This window comes from Notamacropus eugenii, chromosome 1, assembly GCF_028372415.1.
Source record: "Notamacropus eugenii isolate mMacEug1 chromosome 1, mMacEug1.pri_v2, whole genome shotgun sequence".
Taxonomy (NCBI): Eukaryota; Metazoa; Chordata; class Mammalia; order Diprotodontia; family Macropodidae; genus Notamacropus; species Notamacropus eugenii.
In genome coordinates, this window is record NC_092872.1 from 220,291,510 (window position 1) to 220,313,869 (window position 22,360).

The 22,360-nt window shown below is 39.1% G+C and overlaps 1 long non-coding RNA gene across 1 annotated transcript in view; it reads right to left on the bottom strand.

Annotated features, from left to right (window-relative positions):
• Positions 1-223: 223 nt before the first annotated feature.
• The window catches only part of LOC140524615 (uncharacterized), a 38,967-nt gene continuing 16,830 nt past the window's right edge, over positions 224-22,360 (bottom strand). Inside the window, exons 2-3 of the long non-coding RNA XR_011973779.1 lie at positions 2,618-2,701; positions 224-542 (exon numbers count right to left, since the gene is read on the bottom strand). This is a non-coding gene — a long non-coding RNA (uncharacterized lncRNA). The remainder of the gene's footprint in view (positions 543-2,617; positions 2,702-22,360) is intronic.

Sequence of the window (22,360 nt, forward strand, 5' to 3'; positions counted from 1 at the left end):
GTCTTCATTGTGAGATGGTGAGCTCCTTGAGACTGTTTTGTCTTTCTTTGTATCCCTAGCATTTAGCACAGTGCCCAGCACACAGAAAGTGCTTAAGAAATGCTTATTGACTTAACTAGACTTACCTGATCACTTCTTGTCAGTACTGAAAGAGCTGCATCTACTCATTCAGATCTTTAAGATGTCAGACTGACAAGAAAGAAGAATAAATTTTGGAAAGGGATACAGATAAGCAGGGCAGTTTTGTTAATACCAGTTTAAATTGAATATACACTTGTAAAATTTGTATATAACAGAAGTACACAGGTTCATTTTAAAAAATGATCAGGTTACATGAAGCCCAGGGAGCTAAGGTAGAGATCATTACATGAGTGGTGGGCAGCAGAGAATGTGTTTCAACTTGATTGAATTCCATCCATTAAGAGTTTCCTTCATCCAAGATGCTGTGGATGGATTTATCCTGTTGGAGGCGTCATGGAGGCAATTCATGGGGTCATCTCCAGTCATCCTGATCTTTCTCTTGCCACTGGACTCAAATGGATCTGGAGGAGAAAGTGAGGTTAGTGATCTTGCACAGCCCTGCCTCACTTAAACCCAATTCACTTGCAAGTTATGGCATTCTCTTCCTGATGGAATGTCCTCTTCAAGAATGAAGGAGAAACAAGAATAACATGGAAGTCAGCACAAACCAAAAAAGCCTGAAAGACTTGCTTCTAATCTAATTGCTATAGGGCAATGCAGCTCTGAGATTGCCAGGGACTCAGCAGTTTTGATAGAGATCAGCTTGTGCAGTTCTCTTCTTAATCAGTTTCTGCCTTCCACATAATGGGTGCCTTGGAGTTTCTGCTGACTTTGGAGCAGTGCGGATTTATGGGCATATCCCAGAGTGGCAGAGGGTTTCAATAACACAGATCCTGCTGCCTCATTCTACATGGTACAGCTCTTCCCGGGGCCATCACTTGTGCAAGAAAAGGCTTATTTAAATGTTTGTTGAGTTACATTTTCATAGTATCATGACAATAGAGGGGACCTTAGAAATTTTCTAATCTAACCTACTTCACATAAGAGGAAACTGAGATTTAGGGAAGGAAAGGGATTTGGCCAAGTTCACCTGCTAGTAAGAGGCAGACCTGATTTGAACTTAGGTCTTTTGTTAGAACCCCTTCCCCTCCTCCTTATCATGCTCTTTCTTATGTATGCTTAGAAAGGAGGTTTAGTTGCTGGCAGATAGGGATAACAAAGTCAGGAAGGTTGACCTGGACAGCAGTGTGTGTGTGTGTGTGTGTGTGTATCTGTGTATTGGGGTGGGGAGGGGCAGTGACACCTTTCTCCTCTTCATTTGGCTTTTGCTCTGGACCCTCCCTTCACTTACCATCAAAGACACACATGAAATAGGCTTACTTGGGGACCCCATTCTCCACATGGGTTTGTAGAGGTAGAGTCTAGGTGAAGATGGCCAAGCATTGTCTTCTTTCCACTTCTTAGCTCTAGAAGGTACCTTTGAGGAGTTGGACCTGGGAGGACTGGACTGTTTGTGTTCTTCCCCCTGCTTGTACCTCACTGCCCCCTGGGAAATCAGCTGCCTGTCCTTAATCAGCCTGATCACTTGACTTATGACTTTCATTTAACTTTCTGGTTGTTTACATTCAGTTCCCTTGAGAAGAAAACCAAGGGATCCTAATTCAAAACAGAATTTGGTTGAACCGAATTAGAAAGCCAACCACAAAATTGGTTTGGTTCAGCTCCAGTTCCTATCATTTGTCAAGGCGGGGAGTGGCTCCCAGCATCTGCGGACTCAAGATAGCCCCATAGTACTTGGGTAAACCCTTGGGGATGGAGGAAGGTCATTTCAGGGCTGGCATAAAAGTTCTGTAAGTGATGTGATAGATAGGTATGGAGAGATTTGTGGAGTAGGTGATAATAGTTTAGGGTGTGCCTCCATGGCTATGTTTGCTTTACCTATTCATTTCCCCTCCCCAATCTCAGGTGTCCAGTGCCATTTTCTATGGTCTAACTGCCTAGTCTCTACACTATGGTCTGCTACTCAGACTCCAGTGTTGTCCTGTTGTACTTTACCCTATACTCCTCTAATCTCCTATGCTATCAACTCTTTTCTCACCTCCTTCTAGTCATTAAAAGTTTTCTTTTTCTATCTATGTTCCTGGATCACTGGCAGATAAGGGATAAATACATTAAAATGGTCCCAGTTAAACAATTAATGGTTGGCAATAGGTGGAAAAACAGTGAAGCCAGCCTTAGAGGACAAAAACTGGAGGTTATATTTTGCCTTTTAACACATACTATGTGATGATATATACAGATCCCTGAAACTTTCTCTGCCCCAGCCACTGAATAAGTCTGTAAGCTATAGATGCATTGCTGATCTGGACAGGTGAAGGGAATTTCCACATGTGGAATTCCTTACAACAGAGGTGTTAAACATGTGACTTGAGTCAGGCTTCAAATCCAACACCTTTAGAAATGTCTAATAGATGCTTAATATATGTTTGTTGAAATTACAGGCCTACAGAGCTAGAGTAAGGGTTTGTAACCTGTGGGTTATGGGGTCTGTGAACTTGTTGAAGAAATGTTGAATGCTGTGGATAAGTTCACTTACCTTGGCAGTATACTTTCCAGGGTTGTATACATACATGATAAGGTTGATGCATACATTACCAGACATGACTCAGTGTTTGGGAGACTGAAAGAAAATGAGGGAGAGAAGAGGTACTAGGTTGCCTACCAGACTGAAGGTCTACAGAGTCTTGGTGCTGACCTCATTCTTGTATGCCTGTGAAACCTGGACAGTACATCAGCATCATGCCAGGAAACTGAACTGCTTCCATTGGAGTTGTCTTAAGAAGATTCTGAAGATCACCTGGCAAGATAAGGTCCTTTCTAGAACTGAACTGTCAAGAATTCAAACTCTACTGCAAAGAGCACAACTCTGATGGGTTAGCCATGTTGCACAAATGCCAAACATATGTTTGCCTAAAAGACCTTTTTATGGAAAAATCAGGCAAGGCAGGCACTGCAACGGTGGTCAGAAGAAATGATACAAGGACAGTCTCAGTGTCTCTCTGGCGGACTTTGGAACTGATTGCATGACATGGGAGACACTGGCACATCATGGCATGCCCACATTAATGAAGGTGCTATGTTCTATGAGTGAAGCAGAATTGCAGTAGCTCAAAAGAAATCAGAGATGTACAAATTTAGAGACATCTCCACTCCAAATGTTCATGTGGACTATTTGTGCCCAACTTGTGGTAGAGCCTTCCAAGCTCATGTTGGTCTGATCAGTCACAGTAGGACAAGCTGTATCTTGACTCAATGTAGCGATGTCATTTTATTCCTCTCCAAAAAAGGACAACAACCACTAACCAACCAACCATTTTAATTATGTTGACAAGTACATTTAAATATAATTAGTTTCTTTTGTAATCCTATTTTTTAAATTTAACATATTTAAAAAAAACACATTGTTCTGAGAAGGGGTTCATAGGCTTCAGCAGTCTGCCAAAGAGGACTATCACACAGCCACATGCACACATGCATGCACACATATATGCACGCATACACATGCACACACACACCCCCCAATCTAGAATTTCAAAGGACCTCCAATGTCATCTAGTCCAATTTATTTCATAGATGAGGAAACTAGCCTATCCATCAGTCAATAAACATTTATTAAGCACCTACTATATACCAGGCAGTGTAAGCCCTAGAGATATAGGTATGAAAATGAAAGATAGTCCCAGTCCTCAAGGCATTTGCTTACAATTTAACTCAGGAAGACAACACACAAAAGAAACTGAGAAGAAGTGGAGGTAGGGGAAAGGGAGGGTTAAGTCTGAGAGAGATTAAGTGACTTGACCAAAGTCAACTGAACAGGGATAGACTCTTCAGGCTTTTCCTTATGGAAGACTTTTAGGTTGTAATAAGTGGAGAAAGCTTTACAAATGAGAGGGGGCTTGAATATAGATTCAAACCATAACCTTGTCTCTCACACTAGATTTCCCAGGAATTTTGTTTCCATTGAATGGTACCACGAAAAGAGGAATAATGAGAAAGATTACCAGCTGTTGGGACAGGATAGAAGCTAGAGAAGGAACAAAAATTAGAACTGGCAAAGAGAACTGCAGGCAATTTGTGGATTGCCTTGTGAGATATTGAGCAGATACAAAACAATTAAGGCACAATTCAATCCATCTGGACACCACTAGGCATCTAGTACAAATGAAAATGGCAAGACTTCCCACGCAGCTGATTAGCCCAAGGATATTGCTGTGACAAAGGCAAGCCCACCAGACCAACTGATGCATGGGTGAGAACAGTTCATCTTCCCTCATCTCTGACACCACACACTGAGGGACATGATGGGCATTCATAGAAATCTGATGCCTAGAAGGACATTTGTACAAATCATCCTGCAATGAACTCTCAGGAAAAATAAAGGATAGACATCACCTGCTCCAGAAAAAACAATATTCCTGGTTTCTCTGGAATTGCGCTCCTTTTGATCATTCTGATGGAATTATCGCATCACTTCAGTGAAACAAATGGTTAATTCCATTTTCTAAATCCCTTGTTTCCAAGTGGGATGCATTGATCTTCAGGAAGTATACAAGATTGGGGTTTCAGAATAAAACATCAGGACTTCTATTTCTATTTATTTTTATCTTTAAAAATAAGGGCTCTAGAACTTCTCTGCCCCCAAAGTGGCTAGCTTCCTGGGCATCCACAATGAAGAACTGGAGCTGGTTCATCTCTCTGTCCATATGTCCCTCCAAGAGCTGGCTGACAAAAGGTCTGACAGGGCAAGACACAACTTGATCAAGGAGCTAAGGGCAACCTGGAGTAAGTGGTAGAATGACTGGACAAGGAAACTAGAGTCAAAGTCAGGGGAGTAATGGGTCCCTAAGTCAAAGAGGTATCAAGTTCTACAGGGTTTTTTGAGAAAATCCACAAAAGCATAAGGGGTGGGGTACTGGATCCAGTGTGTTGGTAGAAGATGACAATAATGAAGAAGAAAATAATCCATGAAAAAGACAATCCAAAAGGAAGATTGTAAGCAAGTGAGATCACAAGCAAAATATTGAAAAAGAAGCATAAAAGCAAAGGTGAAGAATTCTGGGACAAATTTCAGTGTCTTCAGCATTTCAGATGAGACCATCTTAGTTTTGTGGATGAAAAAGTACAAGATACCAAAGCTTCATCTCCTAAGAGCTTAGTCCCCTGTGTGAGCTGTGTCATTGGTCTGCATCCTTTAAGAGCTGCTTCTCTTGGGGCGGAGCCAAGATGGCAGAGTAGAAAGACACACATACGCTAGCTCCGGAACCCACAGCCCATAAAATATCTGTAAAGAAGAACTCCCAACAAATTCTGGAGCAGCAGAAGCCACAGAACAACTGAGCGGATGAGATTTCTGTTCCAGAGAGCCCTGAAAACCTCTTGCAAAAAGTCTGTCATGCCCTGGACCAGAGCCGAGCCCAGCCCTGCCTTGGCTGCGTGGCACCGAGAGGAGCAGATCCAAGCAGGCTTCAGGGACACAATCTCCAGCAGCCACGCGGGTCCCTCCACCCACGGGCCCCAAAGGTTGGTGAGAGGGTCTTCTCAATTTGCCGAGAGGGGAGTGGGGTGCCCCCATAACTCAGGCCCCCTCGGGAGGCAGCAGGGGAGGCAGCAGCAGACCTGGGCTCCCTAAGCAGGCAGGAGCTCAGATCCATTGTTGAAAGTCTCTGCATAAACCCCTGGAGGGAACTGAGCCCATGAGGTGGCCCTGCCCCCACCTGAGCACCTGAACTTAATCTCACATTGAATAGCAGCCTTGCCCCCACCAAAAGCCCTGAGGCTGGGAAGCCGCATTTGAATCTCAGACCCCAAGCGCTGGCTGGGCTGATCTGGAGGCAAAGTGGGTGTGAAGAGAATACTCAGAAGTCAAGTCACTGGCTGGGAAAATGCCCAGAAAAGGGAAAATAATAAGACTATAGAAGGTTACTTTCTTGGTGAACAGATAATTCCTCCCTTCCTTTCTGATGAGGAAGAACAATGCTTACCATCAGGGAAAGACACAGAAGTCAAGGCTTCTGTATCCCAGCCCACGCAATGGGCTCAGGCCATGGAAGAGCTCAAAAAGGATTTTGAAAATCAAGTTAGAGAGGTGGAGGAAAAACGGGGAAGAGAAATGAGAGAGATGAAAGAAAAGCATGCAAAGCAGGTCCACACCCTGCTAAAGGAGACCCAAAAAAATGCTGAAGAAAATAACACCTTGAAAAATAGGCTAACTCAACTGGCAAAAGAGGTTCAAAAAGCCAATGAGGAGAAGAATGCTTTCAAAAGCAGAAGTAGCCAAATGGAAAAGGAGATTCAAAAGCTCACTGAAGAAAAAAGTTCTTTCAAAATTAGAATGGAACAGATGGAGGCCAATGACTTTATGAGAAACCAAGAAATCACAAAACAAAACCAAAAGAATGAACAAATGGAAGATAATGTGAAATATCTCATTGGAAAAACAACTGACCTGGAAAATAGATCCAGGAGAGACAATTTAAAAATTATGGGCCTACCTGAAAGCTATGATCAAAAAAAGAGCCTAGACATCATCTTTCATGAAATTCTCAAGGAAAACTGCCCTGAGATTTTAGAACCAGAGGGCAAAATAAGTATTCAAGGAATCCACAGATCACCACCTGAAAGAGATTCAAAAAGAGAAACTCCTAGGAACATTGTGGCCAAATTCAAGAGTTCCCAGGTCAAGGAGAAAATATTGCAAGCAGCTAGAAAGAAACAATTCAAGTATTGTGGAAATATAATCAGGATAATGCAAGATCTAGCAGCTTCTACATTAAGGGATCAAAGGACTTGGAATAGGATATTCCAGAAGTCAAAGGAACTAGGACTAAAACCAAGAATCACCTACCCAGCAAAACTGAGTATAATACTTCAGGGGAAAAATTGGTCTTTCAATGAAATAGAGGACTTTCAAGCATTCTTGATGAAAAGACCAGAGCTGAAAAGAAAATTTGACTTTCAAACACAAGAATGAAGAGAAGCATGAAAAGGTAAACAGCAAAAAGAAGTCATAAGGGATCTTATTAAAGTTGAACTGTTTACATTCCTACATGGAAAGACAATATTTGAAACTCTTGAAACTTTTCAGTATCTGGGTACTGGGTGGGATTACACACACACACACACACACACACACACACACATGCACATGCACACACACATAGAGACAGAGTGCACAGAGTGAATTGAAGAGGATGGGATCATATCTTAAAAAAATGAAATTAAGTGGTGAGAGAGAAATATATTGGGAGGAGAAAGGGAGAAATGGAATGGGGCAAATTATCTCTCATAAAAGAGGCAAGCAAAAGACTTTTTAGTTTGGGGGAAAAGAGGGGAGGTGAGAGAAAAACATGAAGTTTACTCTCATCACATTCCACTAAAGGAAGGAATAAAATGCACACTCATTTTGGTAGGAAAACCTATCTTACAATACAGGAAAGTGGGGGATAAGGGGATAAGCAGGGTGGGGAGGATGATGGAAGGGAGGGCATGGGGAGGAGGGAGCAATTTGAGGTCGACCCTCATGTGGAGGGACAGGATCAAAAGAGAATAGAAGTAATGGGGGACAGGATAGGATGGAGGGAAATATAGTTAGTCTTATACAGCACAACTATTATGGAAGTCATTTGCAAAACTACACAGATATGGCCTATATTGAATTGCTTGCCTTCCAAAGGGAAGGGGTGGGGAGGGAGGGAGGAAGAGAAGTTGGAACTCAAAGTTTTAGGAACAACTGTCGAGTACTGTTCTTGCTACTAGGAAACAAGAAATGCAGGTAAAGGGGTATAGAAAGTTATTTGGCGCTACAGGACAAAAGAGAAGATGGAGACAAGGCAGAGAGGGATGATAGAAGAGAGGGCAGATTGGTGACAGGGGCAATTAGGATGCTTGGTGTTTTGGGGTGGGGGGAGGAGACAAAAGGGGAGAAAATTTGGAACCCAAAATTTTGTGAAAATGAATGTTAAAAGTTAAATAAAAAATAAATTTTAAAAAAAGAGCTACTTCTCTTGATCAAAGAAAAAGAAAAGATGATGTATGTGTGTGTGTATATGTGTGTGTATGTGTATTAATAACAGCCCCTTTGGAGGCAGCAAAATATTGGAAATTAAGGGAATGTCCACCAATTGGAGAAAGGCTGAATAAATTTTAGTATGTGAATGAAATGGAATACTACTGTCCTATAAGAAGTGAGGAAAAGAACAGTTTCAGAGATACATGAGAAGAACTATATTAATTGATGCAGGATAATGGGAAGAAAACCAAGAGAACAATTTATAATAAAATAGCCAATTGCTGGTAAAATCAAGCAATTTTGAAACACTTAAGAACTGTGATGAACACAATGATCAGCCATGATTCCAGAGGGTCAGGGAAAAGAATGCTACCCAACATCTTTTACAATCTAATGATAAAGAATGCTGCCCACCATTTAGAAATGGACTAAATGTGTAAAATGAGACACATCCTTGGAAATGACCAGTTGAGGAAGCTGTTTTGCTTGCCTATGTATGTTGTTGGTGTTTAGTTGTTTCCAACTCTCTGTGACCCCATATGGGGATTTCTGCACAGAGGTACTAGAATGGTTTGCCATTTCCTTCTCATGTTCATTTTACAGATGAGAAAACTGAGGTAAATAAGGTTGAGTGACTTGCCCAGGTTCACATAGCTAGTAAATGTCTGAGGTCAGATTTGAACTCAGAAAGATGAGTCTTCCTGATGTTGGGCCTGGCACTCTATCCACAGCACCACCTAACTGCCCTCTTAATGTTGTTACAAGGGTTACAAGAAAAAATAAATGCTTGATAATTGAAAGAAAGAGAGAAATCTGCTTCCTATCATTCTGGCTATTTGTGGTTGTTGAGTTAGTTCAGGTTACAATCCCTCTAGAACATACATACATAGGAAACCAAAGAAAATAGAAGATGGCAAGGGAATGGTATGCAAATAAGATGACCCTAGGGGCCAGGCTCTGATGTAATCTCTGATACTGCCAGCCCAGCTGTCTGGTACCCAGGGGTAACGATGGACTCTTGCCATAGTCTTCAGAGGTTTGTCAGAACATCACTCCCCCATTGTAGCCAGCTGGGGACCATTTGGATGAAGAACTAGAGCTGATGCTAAATTTAAATGCCCCTGCAAAAGAGGTGGATAACAATTTTCTAACAGCAAAACTGTCTAGGACCCTATGTCCAAGAAAGACAGAAAGGTAGCCTAAGGGGGAAAAATGACCCAGAAAAACTCTCTGTGAATGAAATAAAAAGAGTTCAGAATGTAAGCAATCACCAAGAACATCTAACAATGTTACAAAGGAGATTAAAGAATGGACTGCATAGTTTCTTTAAAAAAAAAAAAAAGAGTGCCCACTACTACCTTATCTTTTATGGGTGGGTAAAGGGGGAGACACAAAATAGGACAATGCTCCTATAAGAAGCACTTCTAAGCACCTCCCTCAACAACCTCCCCCTCCAAAAAAAAATATATCATCCAGTGTTCCAGTGTGGTTATAGTTTGCCTCCCTCAGTATTCAGACAAACTGACATAACAAATTAGGGGACCCACTTCCAATCAATCATTCTTTTGGGCCTAGAATTCTCATAACCTGGCTTCCTTAAGCAACAAGTATGCTGTCCCACGTACCCTTGCCCTCCCTTTGGCCAACAGTAAACTTCAGATTTCACAGATTCCTCAGCATTTGTTTACTGTCCAAGAAGGGGTTGATTAGTAAGCTATGACAAGACAAAGGTGTGATTAGTGCATGTATGCTTTAGGGGGAAAATAAATTTAAGTTCTGATGAAAATAAGATTAGAAAAATTCAGCTTTACTGTTTGGATTGACATTGATGCCCTCCTGAGGTCAGAGCCAAGTAAAACCCAAAAGTTTCTGTTGTTTTGAAGACCATGAGTACGTGAATATATCTCTCTGGGAAAGGGGTTGTTGTAAGGATCAAATAATTTAATATTTGTATTGTAAAACTTAAAAGCACTAGTTAAATGTATCTATTATTGTGATTATAATTATTATCTCTCCCCAATCCCACCCAAAACTCTGGGGGAAAAAGTCCTAGCTCCAGGCTGAGCCCTGCTTTATGCTTTATAGATTCATTAGATGTTAGAACTATATCATTCAGTCTAACTCCCTTATTTTAAAGATAAGGAAATGGAGCAGTTAAATGAGCTTCCCAGGGTCGTATACCTAGCTCTTTGGCTCCTCATATTTACTTTAACTGGAGTGATCCTTGGCTCCCACTGACTTGGTTCCTGACCTGGCCATTCATCTTCTCGTCACATTTTTGAGCAGGACTGATACTGACTGTCTAATCTCTGAGAATTTGGGTCCTAGTCAATTACTGTCAGGTCAACTTGATCTCCTCTGAGAAACGTTTGACCCTTTTCCCCTTATTTGGCTGGATCATACTCAGATTTTGGACTCTGTTTTCACTTTAGCTTCTGAATTTATATTTGACCTGTCCTTCCTCCTGGGTATGACTCCCAGTTTGGGATTTACTTTACTCACATGACAGTGTAACAGTACCCAAACTGAGAGGCTGCTAGATGGCATTGTTTATCTTAAGCTTTGTGGTACCTTGGGATGGTGTTGTATTTATCCCTAAAGCTACCTCCACCTTCCCTCAGCTCCTTCAGTTTAACTGGATCTTTTCTAGTTTGGCTAATCCTATTGCCAGAGCACAAGTCATCACACATGCTTGTAACAACCAGGAAGTCCTTCTCTGCTTTTGCACTGACCTGGGACATCAACATGAGGTTGACATTTCAGATAAGAAAGTCACAAAAGTTTGCTGTGCATTCAGCCATGTAGTCAAAATGTCAGGTAATGATGAGAATGAACTTTCAGTTCTCCCACGTGTCTGTGATGTTGTAATCCAGTAGTAAATCTAGGGAGACATATATTACCTGCTGCACTGATGGAATCAGGCACATTTCCAGTTTAGGACCCATGTTTGCTGACTTGGGGGTCTCAATCTAAAAGTTGGATGAGTTTCTCCAAATGCCAAAGCTTTCCCCAATGCCAGAAAGCAGCAAGAGCCAATGGACAGACTGCAGTCTATCCTCTGAGTCATCCATCAAAGTTCCAGGTCATCCCAATAGCTCAAATGCATATTCAGATGTTCTGGACTCAGCCAAACATAAAACACATTTTGTGTCAAGCTTTTTCCTCTTAAATATTAAACTTGTGGCTTTCCAAGAAGGTTTCATACATATGTTTCTTATCCCCTCCATACAATTTCCAAATGATGGGGATGGTTTATAGTTATTTGATGTCCAGGAAGAACAGAAATCCTTTCTAGTTACTCTGATTAAACTTTCTTTTTTAGCAAAGAACAAGCTCTTTGGCCAAAAAATAAGGAAACTTTGGGCCCAGTATGGCTATGAAGCTATGATAAGAGGGTGGAAATATAAGCCAGTCAAACAGTGGCAAAAAGGTCTTGCCTAAGAGAAATAAAAGGTCCATAATCACAGTGATTTAACTAGGTAGTCAATGTCTTGGGAAGAATGAAAATGGGAGGGGAAATTGTTCTTGAAGACTTACAAAGATAACTCATTTTTCTTAATTCTACTACATTCTCATCTGATTCAGTTCAGTATCACCATATGATTTATTTTGTGTTTAGACTGTTTCACTAAATTCAGAATTAAGAAAGGGGTTAGGGTCAAATGATGTAATACCTTTCCTCCTTCCTTCAAAACATTTACCATTCTAGAGTCTCCTTGATGTAGTGGAAAGAGTGCTGCATATGCACATTCAAATCCTCCCTCTGATACTTACTAGTCATGTAACCACGAACAAATCACTGATCTTCTCTTGGACCCCCAGGTTCTCCATGTGTAAAATGGGACGATAACACCTGTAGCACATGTTTGTTGAGAGGTTCAAATAGTGTATTGTATATAAAATACTGTTTTGTGTATTGCTGTATGAAACATTGCTTTTTGAGCTGGTAAATAGGTATAGTTGTTAGTCTATTAAATAGGATCAAATATAAAATGTGGTGACATCCAAAGCCTTGTTAGCCTGGATTTCCTCTACCTTTATAGACTTCTTATACTTTACCCTCTGCTCCTCCACCATACTCTGCCATCCAGTAACACAGGATTCCTTGCTGTTCTTCACATAGGACATTCTATCTTTAGACTCTGGGCATTGTTACTATCTGTTCCCATGCCTGGAATTCTCTCCCTTCTCTGCCTCCTTCAAATCCTGACCTTCTACAAGAAGATGTCTTGGTCCTCCTTAATGCTACTGCCTTCCCTCTGTTGATTATCTCCATATACATACATATGCATACATACATATATTCACACATACATATTACACACATATGTCTATGCATATAAAGATTTATATGTGTATATATGTGTGAGAGTGTGTGTGTGTATATATATGTATGAGTGCATGTATATTTTTGTTGTTCAGTTGTTTTCAGTTGAATATGACTCTTCATGACCCCATTTAGGGTTTTCTTGGAAAAGATACTGAAGTGGTTTGCCATTCCTTCTCCAGTTCATTTTATAGATGAGGAAACTGAGGCAAAGAGGATTAAATGACTTGCCCAAGGTCACACAGCTAGTAAGTATCTGAGGCTAGATTTGAACTCAGGAAGATGAGTCTTCCTGACACCAGGTTATTTACATATTACTTCCATATAAACATATATATATTTATACACACATACATCTATCTTATTTGTACGTAGTTATTTACATGCTCTTTCCACCTTTAGGCTGTCAGCTCCTTGAAAGCAGGGACTGAATTTTTGCCTGCCATTGTATCCCTAGCACTTAGTTCAGCGCCTGGAATTTAGAAGGCACTTAATAAATGTTTGTTGACTGATTCTTCTCCCCCACCAACACCACTGATATCTTTTTAATGAACTGGACTCTCCTTTAACTCATCCCTTCTTTCTGGAGTATTTTTTTTCAAACTGACCACGAAGCAAAAAGCCATAAGCTTTACCTAGCTCACCTAGTGGCCACTTCCATAGCATTAACTCCTTCTGATGCCCAGAGAAAACTTAGGACATGTATTCCCTTTCTTCTGGGATGCAGAACATTTATCTTATTCATTAAGATAAATCAATAGTTCTCTCTGGCTTCTTTAAATTCAGGCTGTCTAACAAGAAACTGAGCTCAGACAGATATAAAAGTTTTAAATCTTTCTACCTTTTTGGGTGTTTCCCAATCCCCACCCCCACCCCACCCACCGCCAATGTTGAAGTCATGCAATAGAATATAATGTTTAGCAATTCTGTTAATCATCTGCTATGTCATATTTTGGCGAGTTAGGGAGCAACGTAACCATTGTGAAAACATTATCAAATTGTGCTAATCATTCTTCTCCCAAGGAAAGAGAGAGCAGGGGAACTCAGATCCCTGTGTGTCCTGTCTGAACAGATTTTAGTAGCCCAGGTTCTGCCTGAATGCACTTGCACTGTCCACACCACCTGGAGCAGGATTCCCATGGCCAGTAACCTCTTACACACTTTTCAAAGGGGCAGCTCCTTAAGTGTCTACTTCTCCACCCCTCTGTTCCTCCTGCTACTTGCTCACATAGGTTCAAAGGTAGGGGGAATCAGCGTAGGAATCACGGTTGGTCCACTCTATCAGCAGCAAAGGGTACCTTTTCCCAAGTCTTAGAAATCAATATCTCAATAAAGTTCATTTCCATCTTTCCTGTTATCCGTCAGTTGTTCTTGTAAACAAATCAAAAAATATTGTACTTTTTATATGTTTAACAAAGGGGTTAAAAACCCACTCGCACTCTTATTTTGAATATTTTTAAAGAAGATTGTGTTTTCTAAATGCACAGATCCGAGAGGTTTATTGTGGTGGTGTTGGTGGTGATGATTTGAGACTGGGACTCCCTAATACCCCACTCCCCTAATTTCCAGGGCTCACCATATTGATGTCAATGTTTGGCTTAGTTTGTTGCAACTTAGAACTCCTGAGTTCAAGTGATCTCCCTGCCTTGGCACCCTGTTAGAATTGTAGGAGTGCACTACCATGCCCAGCAAGAGAGGTTTTTGTTTCTTTGTTTGTTTTTACAGGTTAAGTACTTAGGTTGTTTAGTCAACAAAAAACTCAGTTTCAAAGTTTCCTTTAATTGTGATGGCTTCTACTTTCATTAGTTAATAGTTCAAAACATCATTAACATTCATCATTAACATTAGAGGATGTAAATCCATATTTCAAATACATTTTCTGATCATTTCATTTTCTTTTCCCACTAACTTTCTTGTGAGTTCTATTAGGTTGCGTTGTTTTTCTCTCAGTGTGGTTGAGAGACAGTCCATGCTAAGAGTGGGAGATGTGTCCTCTCTGTCATTATCTTATTCTTGCTTGTTCTCACATTATTAATATTATCTTTAATGCAGCTTACTTGCAGTCATTTTTAAAAATCACCTGTCCATTTTGTGACGCTTACTTTAGTTAAAACTAGAAACTATCATACACACAGAAATAACACTTTACCAGGCACGGTCAATCGCAACATGTAAAATTGACTGAAAGTGAAAGGATGAATGAGGGTGCCATTTCAATCCCTCCTCATTGTGTTCAGACTGAGTTTTTTCCATGAGTCATTGCTTCCCCTATGTCTTCTCATCTTTTTTTCAATAGGTGCTATTATTATCCCCATTTTATAGATGAGAAAACTGAATCAGGTAGAGGCAAAGAACAGAAAAAGAGAGTCAGGAAAAGTTAGATAACATCTTCTTATCTTACCGTACCCTCTGTTTCAGAATAATGAGTTCTCCCAGGATGGCCAAGAGGAAGTTGTCACCTGAGAAACTGAGAATCTTCTGCCACTATTCTCAAGATCAAGGCTTCTCCTTTGGGCTGTGGAACTGCTAGTGTATTCAAATTTATACCTGATGCTTTATCTGAAGAGGTGGAGATTTTCCTGGCATTTCTGAGTTGAGAGAGGTAAGAAATATACTTTTCCTCTTCTATGCTTTAGCTGAGAAATAACATGATAAAACAGCTAGAGAACCAACTTTGAAGCCAGGAAGTGTCACTTCTGCAATACTGGCTGCTTGATCCTAGACAAGGCGTTTAATTTCTCAGCAATCTAGACAACTTTCTAAGACTATATATTGCCACAGAAAGTGCTGATCCACACTGGTAGAGGAATTTCCTCACATGGGAATTCCTTAAATCAATCTAGTCATTATTCTTACCTAGGTGAAGATGAAGATTTTTGTCCCCTATGATTTTACTTGCTGGAGACTCTCAAGGGAGTGATCAAACCATCTAGAAAGGCTAATATAAAGGGTCTGGAGGTGGGAGAGATCATTTTATGTCTGCCAACTGTTTCCTAGGAGTGAGTGTGACCTAATGGAGGAATGCTGCATGTGGGGCCAGAAAGACTTTGGTTTGAATCCTGCTTTAGACATTTACTAGGTGACCCTGAAAAAGTCACTCAACCACTCAAAACTTCAATTTCCTCATCTATAAAATGTGATAAACAATAGAAAAAGATATGCATATATGCACAACATACATACTTACATATGTATGTATACTATGCATATGTACATACCACAAGTTATATTCATATACATGTGTGTATATTTATATGCATGTATGTTTATGTATATACACATATTGTTCAGTCATGTTTGACTCTGTAACCCCATGGACCATACTGCCCATGGAGGTTTTTCAGTAAAGATACTGGAGTGGTTTGCCATTTCCTTCTCCAGTCGATTAAGGCAAACAGAGGTTAGGTGACTTGCCCAGGATCACACAGTTATTAAGTGTCTGAGGCCAGATTTGAACTCAGAGCTTCCTGATTCCAGGCCTAGCACTCTGTTCACTGAAATACCTGACTGCAGAGAGAGAGAGAAAGAGAGAGAGAGAGAGAGAGAGAGAGAGAGAGAGAGAGAGAGAGAGAGAGAGAGAGAGTCTGTGCGTGTGTGTGTGTTCCTAATCTTATAGTGTTTCTAATCTTATTACACTCACAGGAACAATTTAAGAGTTCCTCTGCCTCCACTATTCCCACCCTCCCAATTACCCCTATTATACATATAATTCTAACAAAACCCATAATCAATAGGGACTAGGGGATGTGATAGTAAATTTTTAACAACTATCTCTCTAAAAACCATGGCACACTTGTAAGTTTTATACGTATTATTGGCACTTCCTTGAGTCTAAACAATGAACAAAACAATAAATCGAGGTATGATTTGCAGCTTTGTGATTTCCAAAGTGTTAAATGCTCACAGTGAGAATTTAACAATCATCCTCCCTGAGAGGTCAGTGTGCCCTTGATTAGACCTGTCATTCTGACACGTTGTCGATGGGCCACAGGTCATGTACATCAAAGTCAGGATGCTGAGGGTGTTATTTTCCAACCTTTTCTTTATGAAAGGGTAATAAATACTTACACACAGTTTCTGTCTTTTTCTGTTGCCTTATTGAAATAACATTGTACTGCCTAGGGCAAATTCAAGATGAACAAGCAATCTTCCTACATACCTTCAAATAGCTTCTTCTCACTCAATAATTTCCATTAATCCACCAGCCACTAACCTCCAGCATTTGATCAGAAAGAATCATGTTCCCATCTATTTGCCAATTGGATGATGAATGGACTAGGAAGATGGAGGGTAGCAAGAAAGCTAAAAGAAATACCTCTCAGTGTTTGATTTCTCTGGCATTCAGGCCACACAAATATCAGAGCAAAGCAAAGCAGCTCCCACCCAAAAGTTTTTGTTGTCTTGATGACCACAATGAAGTGTGAAACACCTCACTGGAAAATGAGATGAGAAAAGAGTGGGCCATCATGGGAAAATAATAACTCTGCCCAAACACAGCAACTTTTCTATTAAGATAGCTTCATCAGGATATATCAAGCTTATTCAATGTTATGGTACATCTTTCTCTCATCAAATATTTATTTTGACAGAGACATCTCAGGTGGTCAAACACTCCATTGGGACTGCACCATGTGCTTCATCTGGAGACATTTGTCATCAGTTATGTATATGAAGGGTCAATAGCAATGTGAAAGAAGGGGCATGGGAGAGACAGTTCCCACATTTTATGTCCCATGAAATCACATTGCCACCGTGTAAGAAGCATATTAATTTTTTTTTTGTCTATGGGCTGGAAGCAGATTCTAAGGCTCATGAATCCATAAATGCCCAGTCTGTACTTCTCAGTTTATTTGTTCTCAAGTTCATTTTTAAAAGTCTCTTTATAACACAGTACTAAAGAAATAAAATGTTGTTTACATTGCCAAAGGAACCACATGTTGGCAAGACATACCTTAATAATGAAAGATAATGGGCCAGATTCTCATAGCACAGCCATTAGCCCCGAGACCAAAATTGGATTTCTGTACCATGGGCCAATCACACTGATCAGGACTGAAATATTTAGACAACTTGAAATATCCTGGACCTCTTTCCTGGTTCTTAGGGGCCAGGGAATACAGCCTGGGCCCTGCTGAGTGGTGCCTTGTTTCAGAACAGTCACAGTAAATCAGTTATATTGAAAGGGTATAATTCAGTCTATTTGCTGTAATGTATATATAGGAAGACTTGAAGGTAAATACTACAACCAGATGGACCATTTTTTCTCATCCATTTACATTTGAGAAGCAATGCGACAGAGCAGAAAAACCACTGGACTGACAGGAATCCTGGGTTCTAGTCAGAGTCATAACTAAGCCCCACAGATGCCAAAATTTACATATCTACAATTGTGCTTGACTTCTTCAAGTACAATAGAGACAACCGAGCTAAGTTCCTAATTACCAAGAAACAATAGTTAAATTTAGAAGCTACTAGATGGAGCACTTCTTTCTAGTATCCTTACTACGGATGATCTTTACCTTGGCCTGGATCTATCCCTTTTTTCTCTTGATATCTGTCTTATGGAGTCCAAGCATCTTGTTATAGAATGTGTATCTGGGTCTCTCTCCTCAGAGAATCTTAGGTGTCTCCCACTTTGCTCCCCCTTCTAAGTGATTTGAGGCCATTCATTCTACTTTACTCATTCATTCTATGTATTCACTACAGTGTCATGAAATGTTAGAACTTAGAGTCGGATCAAATAATCCAATCCTTTCAGGTTACATTTGAAAAAAAATGAAGCACAGACAGGGGAAATGACTTGGCCAGGACCAATCACTTTGCAATTTAAGCAAGGTTGCATTGCAGTGTAATAGATGGTGAGAAATGAGAGGATTCAAATAGATGACCTCTAAAGTACCCCATGGCTCTCTGATCTTGTAAGTCACTGAGGTGTCTAAAAAGCACTGGATGAATGTTATGTTGACTACCATGCACTGAATTCCATTAACCAAGAAAGAAATGAATTTCGAGCGAAGTGGACAAAGCAGTGACAAGTCAGAATGCTATCATGGAAAGAGTACTGGGTTTTTCAGTCACAGGACGTGGGTTCAAAATCAGCCTCTACTACATAGCCTCAGGAAGCTTCAAGTTTTTCTCTTGTAAAAGAAAATGTATCCTGTGGACTGATCATGTGCTAAAGGACTCACTTGACCAGTGAGTAAATTAATCTTCATTTAAGGAAGACTGTTGTATTTATTCTTAAGATTTATATTTATTGAGGATGACTAAGTTGATACAGACTTTAGTTTTGAACTGGGGATTTATTTTCCTTTGCTTAGTTAAGCTAGTGGTTTGGATATACTTGAAATGTCATTTTTGACTAAATATGCATCTATACTCACTGATGTTTGGATGGCTCCTGGAAGCTAAAATTCCTCCCAGTGTTCTTGCATTGTGTTCATTGCCCGAGGTGATTAAAGATTCAGTCATCTCAATTTTCCACTTTCCGTCTGATCTTGGTGACATTTATTTGTACAAAACCCTTTTAATTTAATGTAATCAAAATTATCTATTTTACACCTCTCTGTGCTCTCTCTTGTTTGTTCATATATTTTTCACCTATCTGTAGGTCTGATAAGTAATATGTTCTATGTTCTTCAAATTTTCTTGTAATATCTCTCTTTATATCTAGGTTAGATATCCTTTATATCTAGGTTATGTATTGTAAATAGTGTAAGATATTATCCTATGCCTGATTTCTGCCATACTGATTTCCATTTTCCCCCACAATTTTTCCCTAATATTAAATTCTTATCACAAAATCTTAAGCCTTTACACGTGTCAAATGCAAGGTTACTATATTTATTTGCTGCTATAAACTGCATGCCTACTCTGTTCCATTGATCTACCTTTCTGTTTCTTAGGCAGTACTAGATAGCTTTGATAATTTTTGCTTTATAATATAGTTTAAGTTCTGGTACTGTTAAACTTCATATATACATACACACACATATGTATACACATGAAAATATGTATACATATACCTACGTTAGTTTCTTTGATATCCTTGACTTTTTGTTCTTCCAAATGAGCTTTATTATTTTTTCTAATTCAGTAAAATAATGTTTTTCATCCCCGCTTACACCCAGAGGGCTATGATGTCTATTTTCATTATAAAGTCATAGAATCTCAGAATTGCAAAGAACCTCAGAGTTCTATAGCCCAATCTACCACTGGAGAGAAATCTCCTATGTAAGCAACTCCTAAAATTATTCATCCATCTTTTATTTGAAAATTTCCAGTGAGGGGGACACAATGATTCTGAGGCAGTCCATTCCACTCTCGAATGACTTGTATTTTTGTGATGTTTTCTTTTCATGACCAAAATCTGCCACCTTAAATTCTAAACTATCGCTTCTATTTTTGCCCTGTGGGGCCAAAGGAAACAATTCATTTAAAGTCTCTCCTCACAAATATGCATCTGTTTTAAACACCTGGCTCCACTCTTCTGAACTCTACTAAGTATGACTAAATCTTAATAGCACAAATTTGCTATGAATGTATGTAAAGTATTGCAATGGGTTCAAAAAACAACCTTGCAAATACAAGTTGGGGGAGGCTAGATAGAACTTCACTTGAAAAAGATCTGGGGTTTTTAGAGGACTTCAAGCTTATTATGAGTCATCAGCTAAATCCAACCTCAGACATTTACTAGTTATGTGATCCTGGGCCAGTTACTTAACCTCTGTTTTCCATAGTTGGCTCAGTTTGTCAATTACACATAAAATTTTTTAGTATTGATTTTTTTAAAAATTTTGAGTTTCAAATTCTGTTTCTTCCTTCTCCTTGAGATGTCAAGTAATCTCATATCAATTACAGATGTGAAGTCATGCAAACTATATTAGCCAAGCTGCAAAAGAAAACAAAGAAGAAAATAAAGAAAAATAGTGTAAAAAGTATGCTTCAATCTTCATTCAAAGTTCATCAGTTCTTTCTTTAAAAGTGGATAACATTTTCATCATGGGTCCTTCAGAATTGTCTTGGATTGATATATCCAAGATCAGAGTAGCTAAGTCTTTCACAGTTGTTCATTCTTACAATTCTGCTGTTATAGTGTACAATGTTCTTCTGGTTCTCTTTACTTCACTTTGCTGGAATTCATATAAATCTTTCCATCTTTTTTCTGAAATCATCCTGCTTGTCATTTCTCATAGCACTATAGTATTCCATCACAATCATATAGCATTTGATCAGCCATTCCCCAACTGATGGGCATCCCTTCAATTTCCAATTGTTTGCCACCACAGAAAGAGATGTTACAAATATATTTTTGTGCAAATAGGTCATTTTCCTTTTTCTTTGATTTCTTTGGGATACAGATATAGCAATGGTATTGCTAGGTCAAAGGTATGGATAGTTTTAGAGTTCTTTAGCCATACTTTCAAATTGTTCTCCAGAATAGTTGGACTATTTCACAACTTCATCAGCAGTGCATTAGTTTTTTAATTTTTCCCCATTCCCTACAACATTTGTCATTTTTTCTGCAATGTTAGCCAAACTGATATGTGGTAATTGTTTTAATTTACATTTTTCTAGTTAGTAGTAATTTAGAGCATTTTTTTCATATGACTATTGATAGTTTTAATTTCTTCTTCTGAGAATTGCCTATTCATTTCCTTTAACAATTGATGAGCTGGGGAATGGCTTTTATTTTTATGAATTTAGATCAGTTCCTCATATATTTGAGAAATGAGGCCTTTATCAGAGAAACTTGCTATAAAAATGTATTTCCCTATTTCCTATTTTCCTTCTAATGTCAGCTGCATTAATTTTGTTTGTACAAAAACTTTTTAATTTCATATAATCAAAATTATACATTTAACTTCCCATGTTTCTCTATCTCTTGTTTGATCATAAACTCTTCGTTTATACATAGATCTGCCAAGTACATGTCATACTCCCCAGTTGACTGATATCATCCTTTTTGTCTAAATCATTTATCCATTTTGACCTTATCTTGGTGTGAGATGTTGGTTTATACCCAGTTTCTTTCAAACTGCTTTCCAGTTTTCCCAGTATTTTTCATCAAGTGTTAACTTCTCATCCCCAAAACTTAGATCTTTGTGTTTATCAAACATTAGATTACTATGGTCATTTACTACTATGTACTGTATACCTAATCTATTCCACTGATCCACCATATACTTATTAGCAAATACCAGATTGCTTTGATGATTCCCACTTTGCAATATAGTTTGAAATTTGTCACTGTTAGACTGTCTTTCTTCATATTTCTTTTCATTGATTCTCTTGATACTCTTGACCTTTTATTCTTCCAGATGAATTTTGTTGCTATTTTTCTAGCTCTATAAAATAATTCTTTGGTAGTTTGATTGGTATGGCACTGAATAAGTAAATCTACTTAAATAGAATTGTCATTTTTATTACATTGGCTCAGCCTATCCATGAGCAATTAATGTCCCACCAGTGGTTTAGAACTGTCTTTATTTGTGTAAAATGTGTTTTGTAATTGTGTTTATGGGGTTCCTAGGTTTGTCTTGGCATGTAGACTCCCAAATATTTCATGTTCTCTACAATCATTATAAATCGAATTTTTCTTTCTCTTGCAGCTGGATTTTGTTGGTAGTATGTAGAAATGCTGATGATTTCTGTGGGTTTGATTTTTATCCTGAAATTTTACTAAAGTTGTTGTTTCAACTAGGTTTTTAAAAGTTAATTCTTTAAGGTTCTCTAAATATACTGTCATATCATCTGCAAAGAGTGATAGTTCTATTTGCTTATTTTTATTCCTTCAATTTCCTTTTCTTTTCGTTGCTATGGCTAATATTTCTAATACAATATTGAAAAATAGTGGTGATAATGGACATCCTTGCTTCACCCCTGATCTTCTTGGGAAGGTTTCAAGTTTATCCCCCTTCCAGATAATGCTTGCTTTTGGTTTG